This window comes from Solanum dulcamara, chromosome 4 (genome assembly GCF_947179165.1).
Source record: "Solanum dulcamara chromosome 4, daSolDulc1.2, whole genome shotgun sequence".
Taxonomy (NCBI): Eukaryota; Viridiplantae; Streptophyta; class Magnoliopsida; order Solanales; family Solanaceae; genus Solanum; species Solanum dulcamara.
Genome location: NC_077240.1, coordinates 15,711,703 through 15,724,133, shown reverse-complemented (window position 1 = coordinate 15,724,133; position 12,431 = coordinate 15,711,703).

The following is a 12,431-nucleotide window of genomic DNA, read 5'->3' as shown; positions in this document are numbered from 1 at the left end:
AACAAATATACGATTCATGGAGCCGCCGTAGTAGCAACTTGCAAACCCTTGCCGCTGAACACTAAACCTAAAGCGGCAAATACTAAATAGTATGATATAGTGATTAACTGATTATATATTTATTTAATACTTTTTATTTGATATTTGGGTAAAAGGGAAGCCCGGTGCACTAAAGTTCCTGCTATGTGCGGGGTCCGGGGAAGGGCATGTTGTTTGATATTTGTGTATGAGTAAAAAAAAACTAAAAATTAAATTAGTAAATTATTATAGTCTTAATAGGTTATCAGTTTACCCAATAATTCAATATTAAAAAATCAATACCGAACTGATAACCCAGTATTTTTTTTTATAAAATCATTAAATAACCGTTAACCCAATAACTCAATTACAATAAGTCAATAACACTTTTTCGATTCGATTTTTGCACATCTCTAATATTACTAGCTTCCAAATTTTTCGACGTATGTAATCAAAAGCTTAAAAGGATGAAAGACTGTAACTTCGTATTTTTCTTTAATTTCGCTAGCATTTGAACACTAATATATGTCCAAGTAATTTTTACCCACTTGGTGGACGCTAATTGCTAAGGTACAATCCTTATTAGGCTTTACCTTCCCCTATTATATATGAAGTCTAAAGTACGATAACAGTAATTAATTAATGTTGACAAATTTAGATGTTCCAGTTCCCTTAATAGAACAACACATTTCCAAGTCCTAGAACCCATCAAGTACGATAAGATTATTATACAAACAATGTTCCATTTTTCTTTTGTGGGATTATTGCAAAAAATTATATGTGTTTGGTTTATGTTAACATTATGAGTACATGAAGCATGTTTTTACATGCTTTATTATCTCTAAACCTTAGTTAATAAATTTATACATATTTTGAACCTAAATTTATTTAACTATGATATAATTAGTATGATTTGATATAAATATTGAAAGCGCATAAATTTTTAACAGGTTGAGTGGGGTAAGGGTCAATACGCGGGGATCAGAGAAATTAATTAACGTTGCTACAAATTTCAAATTAGTCATATTGAAAAAACCTCGAACAGATCCCTTGTTTCAATTATAATTATTTGATGCCCACTAATTTCTTGCGTGATTAACGTTATATTTTGGCTCATGCTTGTTGTGAAGGTAAGTATTATAAGCATGATTTCAACCTAAAGAATTGAATGAAATTAAAATGCAGAATGTACATCCTTTAAGAACAAGTAAAATAATTGTGAACCAAAGGTAAGTTTCATGCTGTAGAATGTTGTGAAGACATGTGAATCACTCCTTGCCAGAAAATTAAACTCTATATATATAAGATTAAAATTATTTTTAATGTCTATATAATAGATATTGAATCTTTTAATTCTTTAAATGTTACTTTCTTATAATTCGAATAACTTTAGTAAAAAAATTAAATTTTAACTCCGCCACTTTAATTAGGCTATGTGATTGTGGCATTTTTATTACAACTATAGCCAAGTGGAGAATTGAGAACTTGGTCAATATACTGAGATGTTACTTAAAAAGACCATTTAGGATTTAGGAGGATTTTTGTGAAGTAATTTGAAAGCCGATTAGCCTGTTTATCTTTTAGTGAGAACTAAGCAATTCAATTAGTGTGGAACTAGACTATAAACATGTGATTAAGCCTCCAATTGATATTCATGAAGAATCTGACTTTGACAAAGTCACTCCGTGCAAAGTTTTGTCATCAAGCAAAATCATAATTTGGCACGGAGTAAACTATTTTTCCGTGTTTGGTTAGTCAAAATATTTTCTCTAGAAACGCAAACTCCTCAAAAATGAGGAAAGTGATTTTCCTAATGAAAGTAAGCAAAAAAAATTTCATTAGTAAAATTTTAAATTCATTGTCTCCTCCCCTCCCACCCAACATCCCCAATCCCCACCCTTTGACCATCTCATCCCACCACCCCAGATCACTGGTGAAGCTAAAAATTTCATAAAGAGTGTTCAAGATTTATATACGTATGAAAAATAATTTTTGCCTATATACTTCATATAATTTTTAATATATATATTATAATTTTTCGACGAATAGTACTCAACTATTCACTCAACACTACATGTGGCTATGCCACAGTCCCCAAACTCCACTACTTACCTGCCCACGTCATGGTACTTTATTAGATTACATGTAAATGCATTTGGAATAATTTATTTTTTTTCTTACTTACCAAATAATAGAAAATAAATAAAAAATCTGCTTTTTTTTCCGTTTTCTTTTCCAGAAAAACAGTTTCCATGAAAAATATTTTCCTTGGTACCAAACACCCGATGGAATCTTCCAGAACAAGCCAAGGCAAGAAGGTTGACAAGAGAACCAAAAAGGTGGTCCGATGATAACAATTATACAATTTTAAACTACACAAATATACGCAACATTAATTCTATGGGCTTATAATGTCAAACTCTGCTCCAAATACGGCCCATTTTTGTGTACACTTCAAAGGACAATATTGCGACTTGCAAAATTCACAGATCAACTTTTGGCCCAACAAGGCCTACTTGAGTTTTAATTTGGGCTTCTACCGAAATAGTGGTCGAATTTACGGTTTATTTTCCTAGTTGGTGTACATATTATATATCGATTATACATATTTTATACATATAACCTCAGATCATTGATGAGGAACATTACGAAATTGCACAAAGAGTTTAGCAAACTTTACAACGTTACAAAGAACTTCATGACTCGAGTAATCTGTTTCTTTAGCAAAGAAAAAGCATGTATGAGACAAATGTATGCATGTCGATTAGGATCGTATGCTATGATTATCGATTCTACCATTTTCATTCCGTCGAAAATCGATTTAATGGTATAGACACTTATGAGTTCCCCCTCTATGCCTTGCGGTAATGATTCCTCTGGCATTACAACCTTTATCAGAACAACACTATCCATAGATCAAATTATTTCGTGGATTGGATTTCATTTGGCTGTCTACGGTTTCATTGTGTGTGTTGGGGTAGAAGTTTTGTATAAATGTCTCGCCATGCTATTAAATATTTTTATTTAAGTTATTTTCTTTCTAAGAGGTGGAATAGAATAACCTGATTGAAGCGTAATGATCATACGTCTGTAGTTCATTGTATGTCCTATAATAGGTCTCATTCTTCTACTCTTTCCTAACATGAATGGCGCACAACAAAGTAGTGCCCAATACACGTCAACTCCCATCATGTGAAACGTTCGACCATAATTTATAGTTTAAAGGTTGGAACAACTATTTGGATTTATTCTTCTGGTAGGGTGTTAGGGTTCAATTGAAAATGGTATGAAGAACTTTTGGAATGTAGTATGCCAATAACTAATATAAAAGTTTGGAGAGAGTTGTTCTGCGAAGCTGAGCGTTCAGTGTTCTTTATGGAGGAAGCATATTAGAAAGAAAATTGAAAGGGCCTTCAGAAAAGAGCGAGAGAGTGATGGGCAACTTCCGTCATTGTTGCACCTAAAGAAGAACGTCCTTGGGAGTGGACGGTGAGCTACCAAAGGGCCTTTGAAGAGTTGAAGGCCACCTTTATGTGCCAAAATGGGGAACTTAAGGCGTACTATTCTAAAAGGAACGAGTAAGCATCGAATCTCCCCTTATTTTGAAAAAGTTGGTGAGAGTCCAAATCGATTATATATTTAAGAAGTTTTCGCCCATAATGCTAAGACTATGGCAAATCCATCTTTCATCATTGATCAAATAAAAATATCAAATAGTAGTGACAGGCTGTCTTCTATAATTCCAGTTTCCACATGAAAAATATAACTGGAACCTACATTAGGATTAATTGGGCTTTTAGGGAGTAGTCTTTTGATTTTCTATTTGGTCACGATGGTCATTGTAGAGAAGTTTGCCAAATTTATGCGTGTAACAATGATATTTACGTTAGGATAGTAGTAATATGAGGGGATGTTCCCACATCGGTGGAACAAGCCACTTTTTCGATCGTTTTTAAGTCTAGATCACCAAATTTATTTTATTTAGTAAAGTCTCATTTATTTACTATCAAAATTTTCGGTCGTGAATTGCTATTATTTCAGCATGATTTGAAGAAGTAGCAACTATGGACTGCTTTGTAGATCGTCATGATATAGCAATTCCTCCGTGTGTAAATAGATAGCCTGCTTGAGATCGGGCTTTATGTGGATCCGATAAATAACCTGCATCTGCATAACCAATAAGGTCTGCGCAACCTTTGTTAGTATAAAACAAATCCATATCAATCGAACCCTTCAGGTATCGCAAAATGTGTTTGATACCATTCCAATGCCTTCGCGTTGGGGAAGAACTATACCTTGCTAGCAAATTAACAGAAAATGTTATATCAGGCCTAGTTGCGTTAGCAAGATACATAAGTGCACCAATAGCACTGAGATATGGTACTTCAGGACCAAGAATTTCTTTATCTTCTCTTAAAGGTCGAAATTGATCTTTTTCCACTTCAAGTGATCGAACAATCATTGGAGTACTTAATGGATGTGCTTTGTCCATGTAAAATCTTCTTAAGATTTTCTCAGTGTAGGCAGATTGATGGACAAAAACTCCGTCTGCTAAATGTTCAATTTGCAAATCTAGACAAAGTTTTGTCTTTCCAAGGTCTTTCATTTCAAATTCTTTCTTTAGATATTCAATTGCCTATTGGACCTCTTCAGGGGTTCCAATGAGAGTTATATCATCAACATAAACGGCGAGTATAACAAATTTTGATTTCGTTTTCTTAATAAAAACACATGGACAAATGACATCATTTATATAACCTTCATTTATTAAGTACTCACTAAGGCGATTATACCACATACGCTCTGATTATTTTAGACCATATAATGATCTTTGCAGTTTTATTAAGTACATCTCCCGAGATTTATTACATGCTTCAGGCAATTTTAATCCTTCTGAGATTTTCATGTAAATTTCATTATCAAGTGAACCATAAAGGTAAGCTGTAACTACATCCATTAGGTGTATTTCAAGATTTTTATGTACAGCTAAACTGATGAGATATCGAAATGTTATTCCATCCATAATAGGTGAATATGTTTCTTCATAGTTGACTCCCGGTCTTTGAGAGAATCCTTGTGCAATAAGGCGTGCCTTGTATCTTACAATTTCATTTTTCTCATTTCGTTTTCGCACAAAAACCCATTTATAGCCAACAGGTTTTACACCTTCAGGGGTTTGGACTACTGGTCCAAAAACCTCACGTTTAGCAAGTAAGTCTAATTCAGATTGAATTGCCTTTTGCCATTCTGGCCAATCACGTCTACGTCGACATTATTCGACGAATTTAGGCTCAAAACTTTCACTATCTTGCATGAGGTTAAGTGCAACACTATATGCAAAAACATTATCAACCATGATTTTAGATCGATCTAAATTTATCTCATCATCGAAAGAACTTATTGAAAGTTCTTCATTCACTTGAGTTTCGGGTTCACTGATTTTTTCAGGAATATCAGGATTACTCAAATCTTGACCTTCTTCAGGAGGTTCTATTATAGTATCATCTTTATTATTTCTCACACTTCTCTTTCTAGGATTTTTATCCTTTGAACCCAACGGTCTACCACACTTCTGGCGTGTTTGGGATTCAAAAGCTATGATACTTGTAGATGGTCCTTTTGAGACATCAATCCGGATAGGTACATTCACTGCAGAGATATGTGATTTTGTTATCCGTTTTAAATCAGTAAATGCATCTGGCATTTGGTTTGCTATTTTCTGTAAGTGGATGATCTTCTCGACCTCCTGCTCACATGTGCGGGTGTGTGGATCAAAATATGATAGTGATGAAATTTTTCACGCAATTTATTTTTCTTTTTTGGATTCCTTTTTGGATTCCTTTTTTGAAGGGGAGCCTTGGAGTAACTGGTAAAGTTGCTGCCATGCGACCAGGAGGTCACAGGTTCAAGCCTTGGAAACAGCCTCTGGCAGAAATGCAAGGCAAGGCTGCGTACAATAGACCCTTGTGGTCAGGCCCTTCCCCGGACCCCGCGCATAGCGGGAGCTTTAGTACACCGTGCTGCCCTTTTTTGGATTCCTTTTTCTCTCCCCCTAATAACGGGAAAATTATTTCATCAAACCGACAATCTGCAAATCGAGCAGTGAATAAGTCTCCAGTCAACGGTTCAAGGTATCGAATTATGAAGGGTGAGTCAAACCCAACATATATGCCCAACCTTCGTTGAGAGCCTATTTTTGTACGTTGTGGTGGTGCTACAGGCACGTATACCGCACAACCAAAAATTCTTAAATGGGCTATATTTGGTTCATGACCAAATACTAATTGCGACGGAGAGTATTTATTATAATGTATCGGTCTGAGATGTACAAGTGCTGCTGCATGTAAGATAGCATGACCCCAAACAGTAATTGACAATTTTGTTTTCATTAGTAGAGGTCTTGCTATCAATTGTAGGCGCTTTATAAATGACTCTGCAAGGCCATTTTGAGTATGAACATAAGCAACAAGATGTTCAATTTTTATCCTAATTGATAAGCAATAATCATTAAATGCTTGGGATGTAAATTTTCCAGCATTATCAAGGCGAATGACCTTAATTGGATAATCTGGGAATTGCGCTCTCAATCTTATTATTTGTGCTAACAACTTCGCAAATGCCAGGTTGCGAGATGATAACAGGCACACATGAGACCATCTAGATGATGTATCTATTAGAACCATAAAATATCTAACCAATCCACTAGGTGGATGAATAGGTCCACATATATCTTCATGTATACGCTCTAAAAAGCCAGGAGATTCAATGTCAACCTTCTGGGTCGATGGTCTGGCAATTAATTTGCCTTGATAACAAGCAGCACATGAAAATTCATCATTTGTAAGAATCTTCTGGTTCTTTAACGGATGTCCAGTTGAATTTTCAAGAATTCGTCTAATCATTATTGATTCAGGATGACCTATTCGATCATGCCATAGCACAAATATATTTGGATCAGTAAACTTCTGGTTTACGATCATATTTGCTTCAATTGCACTAATTTTTGCATAATATAGGCCAGATGATAGAGTTGGTAATTTTTCTAAAATATATTGTTGGCCTGAGACACTCTTGGTTATACCAAGATATTCAATATTCATTTCATTTATTGTCTCAACATGATATCCATTTCTGCGGATATCTTTAAAACTTAACAAGTTTCTTGGGGATTTAGAAGAAAATAGTGTATCTTCTATAACAATTTTTGTCTCCTTAGGCAGAATTATAGTAGCTCTTTCGGAACCTTTTATCATTTTTGAATTACCAGAAATTGTAGTAACATTAGCTTTTCTTCTAAGTAAATTGGAGAAATATTTCTCGTCTTTAAATATAGCATCGGTTGTTCCACTATCAATTACACAAATATCCTCTTGATTTATCATTGATCCAAACAAGATTTGAGGCATTTCCATATTTTTTTCAATAAGAAATAAAATAAGTATTAACACATGGTATATTACACTAATTTTATTTATTTACATTGACTAGGAAAATACAAATATCATATTTAATACAGATAAAAAGAAAAATATTTACATATTATTAGTTCTGTCAATATTCATATTTTCGTCTGGAAAAGTAAAGAAATCAGTTACATCCAAATACATAGACTCAATATTATCTTCAGAGATAAAATTTGTCTTTGGATTATTTTCTGTCCTCTTTAACGATGCTTGATATAGCTGAACCAAGCATTTTGACGACCGGCAAATCCGCGACCAGTGCCCTACACCTCCACATCTATGACATATTGTTTCTAAATTATTCTTCAGTAAAGATTCTGGCTTTTTACCTTGCCATTTATATTGCTGGTTATTTCTCGGTGCCAGCCGAATATCATGATTAAAATTTCTAATTTGACTACGACCACGACCACGACTGGGGCCATGGCCTCTTTCTCGTTGGTTAGAATTTGCCTGATTCACTTCAGGGAGTGGCAAAGAACCAACTGGCCGACTATCATGATTTTTCATTAATAGTTCATTATGTCTTTCAGCAATAAGAAGGTGAGAAAGTAATTCAGAATATTGTTTAAATTCTTTTTCGCGATATTGCTGCTGCAGGAGCATATTCGCGAGTGGAAATATGGAGTATGTCTTTTCAAGTTTATCTTGCTCAGTGATCTCTTCTCCGCATAAATTTAACTGAGCTGTAATTCTAAATAAATCAGAATTATATTCAGTTATATTTTTGAGATCCATTAATCTCAGATTTAGCTAATCATGACGAGCTTGTGGAAGCATGACCAACTTCAGGTGGTCATATCTTTCTTTTAAATTTTTCCACAATTTAAGGAGGTCTTTTAATGTAAAATATTGTAATTTTAGCCCCTCGTCAAGATGGTGACGGAGAAATATCATGGCTTTAGCACGGTCTTGATTGGATGCCAAATTGTCATCTTTAATGGTGTCTGCCAGACCCATTGATTCTAAATGAATTTCAGCATCAAGTGCCCATAATGAGTAGCCTTTTCCAGAGATATCAAAAGCAGTAAATTCAATTTTGGAAATATTTGCCATTTTATAAAAATAAAATTAAATAAAACTCTTACCACTTTTGTTACCTTAAAAATTAGCCGGAGTCTCGTGCTGATAACGTGTTATAAATTAACTAACTCGACAATTAATAAAGAAAATGAGAGTAAGAGAATTTAGAGAGAGTAGAATTGATTTTCTTGTTTTCGTTTCTATATCCTCATATGCATAATAGCAATGGCTTTTTATATCCACTGCAGGAAGAGAATTAGCAAGTTGAGGGGACATATATGAGGGAAATAAGGGGAAAAGAAAAAGGGAAAGGGACAGAAAGAAAGGAAAAAGGAGGTTAGTGGAATATCCACTTCCTAATATAATTGATTTTTTCTTTGGATTTTTTGTCTTGATTGCTTAATCCTATTTAATACAAATTACTTAATTGCTTTTAGTTATTTATTATTTACTTTACTGTTTTAGCTATTGGTATTTATTTAAATTTTAATGTATTATTTAGATAGTTATTTATTTTAATGAATATAATAGATATTATCTCACTAAACATTTTGAAATTAAGAAACAAGAATTTGCTCACTAATTTTTTTTAAACTCTACATAACTAAATCCTCCATAACTAATACCTACATAACTAAACTATGCACAACTAAGAGTCTGTTTGGATGGACTTATTTTAAACAGCCTACAAGTTGAAAATTACTTATAAGTTAAAAAAATAAATTGGTGCAACCCAACTTTTTTATTTTTTTGACTTATAAGCTCTTTTTAACTTATAAGTTGCTTAAAATAAGTCCATTCAAATAAATTCAATTATTTATTGGGGCTTATTTTAAGCACAAAATAACTTTAAGTTGACCAACCAAACAATCAAAAAAGGTAAAAATAACTTATAAGCAACTTATAAGTCAATCCAAACGGGTTCTAAACTCTATATAATTAGTACATGCGTAACTCTAACCAGTAACCAAATGACCCATAAGATGTATGTTCTTCAAAATCATAATGTACATAATTTATTTATATGTGCATAATAAAAATATAATCCAAACAAAAATTAATTAAATAATAAAAAAAATATTTTAAAAAATCATTATTTGATTTTAAAAAATGAAACACTTATGCTTGCCAGTGATGATGAAAATAGTTTGTAGTGGTGATTGTGATATTACTAGTTGACGTTAGTTGCTAGTTATGATGGAGGTGATAGTTATGACGATGAAGTTGGTTGGTATTATGGTGACTGTCATAATGGTGGTGATTTATAGTGTTATTAGTGGGTGTAATGATGAAGTTAGTTGATGTTAGTAGTTAGTGGTGTTGATGGTGGTGATTTAAGGTAGTGTGGTGGTTAATAAGTGTTTGTGATAGTTGGCAGCGGTTCTATTTATGATGATGGAGGTTGTGGTAATAGAGATTGACCACAGTGATGGTAGAGTTCGATAGTAGTAGTGGAGGTGGCAATGATAGTGATGGTGATCGAAAAATGTATGGTGACAATTGGCGGCAATGCTAGTTGTGATGATGGAGTTTGTTTGTAGTAGGAATTGACTATAGTAGTGGTGGAGGTGGCATCAGCTACAGAGTTGGAGGTGGTAATGACAATTGATATAATTACAATGATGAAGGAGATAAGTGTGGTAGTAGCTGACATTAATAATTATCAACGGTGATGGTTGTGATGGCAGATGTGGCAAGTGGTAGACGACAGTAGTGGCAGTTGACAGTGGTGATGGTGGTGGTTATGATGGAAGAGGTGGTTAGTGATAGTGGCTGTTGATTGTGGATAAAGTGATCATTCACAGAAGAATATCTATTAATGATATTAAGACTCCGTCTGAACCATTAAGATTCAGACTTCTATTAAATGTAAACAAATAAGGCCTAAGTCTACTTATATATATTAATTATATATAGCTAAAGATTTATTTTATCGTAATATATTTTTAACAATTTATTTATTAAATTTTGAATTTAATATTTATATTTTAATTAAACAAAAAAATTTGTTTGTTCAGAAAGAAAAAATAAAAGTTTTGTCTGTTCAAAAAGGGAGTAACTAAAGGTTGTGTCTGCTCAGAACATGAGTGACTCTTCATAGAAAGTAGCGGATTCAATTGCATATATATTTCAGACTTTATTGTATTCTGATAGAGAATTATTTGTCATTTCTTAAAAAATATATATGTAATAACTTCTAAAAAATAGTGATTTTTCACGAGAATTTTTTTTAAATTTTCTGTTGTTTTTCTTCTAACAATTTATTAGAGTATAAATTAAGGCAGAGAACATTAAAATGTATCAAATTAATAAATAGTAATTATGTGTACATTTCTTCATAAACTTGTCAGTTTACAAATCTGTTAGGCGATTTTCTTTTTAACTCGCCCTTCATCATTGGCATAATTACATACACCCATTTGGGGACTTATCATCCTTGAGATTTGTTCTATCATCGTATATATTAAGACTCCGTTTGGATGAGCTTTAAGTTGATCAAATCAACTTATAAGCTTATTTTTAGCTTTTGGACGTGTTTGTCTAATGCTAATTTTAAGCCATAAAATTCTTAAAGTCAGTCAAAAATAAAAAAATAGGATTTCTAACTTTTTTTCTAAGTGCTTAAAGCCATTTTGTTTGACCATGGAAATTACTTTTATATCCCTTATATTTTAACTAAATTCCCAAACTACCCTTTTTATTCTTTTAATCCTAAAATTCAAACACTTATTTTCAACATAAGCACTTTTATCCAAACACTCAACTGCTTATTTATAAAAATAACTTTCAGCACTTCAAAGTTCTAAAAATACTTCATACATAAAAGTTATATTTTTTAAGCCCATCCAAACGGGCCGTAAATAAGCATCACGCGCTAATATTACAATAGTTACTACTATCTAAGTCTGTCGCTTTGGTTCAACCTCACGAATTTGTCCCTCAGACTACTCCTTCGTCAAACCTAAAAACACACATATAATGTCAATTTTTGTTATGTCATATAAAATTCTTTGATATTTTAGATTCACATAGAAATTTTTTCTACACATCAAAATATAAAAAATCAAAGAAATTCAACACACCATATCTTTCACGTTAAAAAAGAATATGGAAGAAAGAGAATATGAAAGAACATAAAATCATTAAAAAAAAATTAAAAATTAAGCTAGTGACTTTCATGAATACTACAAAACAATAACAAATTCAATGATAGTCTTACCAGAATATAATGTATGCAGATTTTATCAGTATCTCGTGGAGATAAAAAAATTATTTTTGAAAGATCCTCGCCTAAGTGACTTTCATGAATACCACCAAAAATGGTTAAACTTGAGCTATTGTTTCATAAATTTTGAGAGTACAAAAATGTAAATTTTGATCTATTTTGAGTGTTCGTTATTCGCTCTGAGATGAAAAATTACTTAGTAAAAGGAGCTTAGTCGACTAGTTAGTACAGATTTGAATTAATAAGTACGGAATAAACAAAAAATGTGTATAAAATCTCCATCTTTGACTTTCTTTCTCTTTCACTATTCACGGATCCTACTTCATCCACAAAGAAGTGAAAGAAAATTGCATTGAATTAATTTTATTTCTCAAAGCTTCAAATTTCTAAAAATAATCACTATTGTAATTTTACTTTTCCCAAATAAGTCGAATCAATATTTAGCAGTTAATTTTAAAATCACCTTGTTATTTACTAAAGAATTACTATTTTCTTTTTTTAAAATTTAATTTATGTGATATCGTTTAATTTGACACTACATACTTAATAATCTGTTTTATGGCTTTTGATATTTTTCTTTTTGATTTCCAATCCGCAAGGCTCATATTAGGGGTGGTGTTCGTAAGAATTTTCTCCATATACAGTATTTAAATTTAAGATTTTTGATTAGGTATGAAGCATTCTTATCACCGCATCATAAC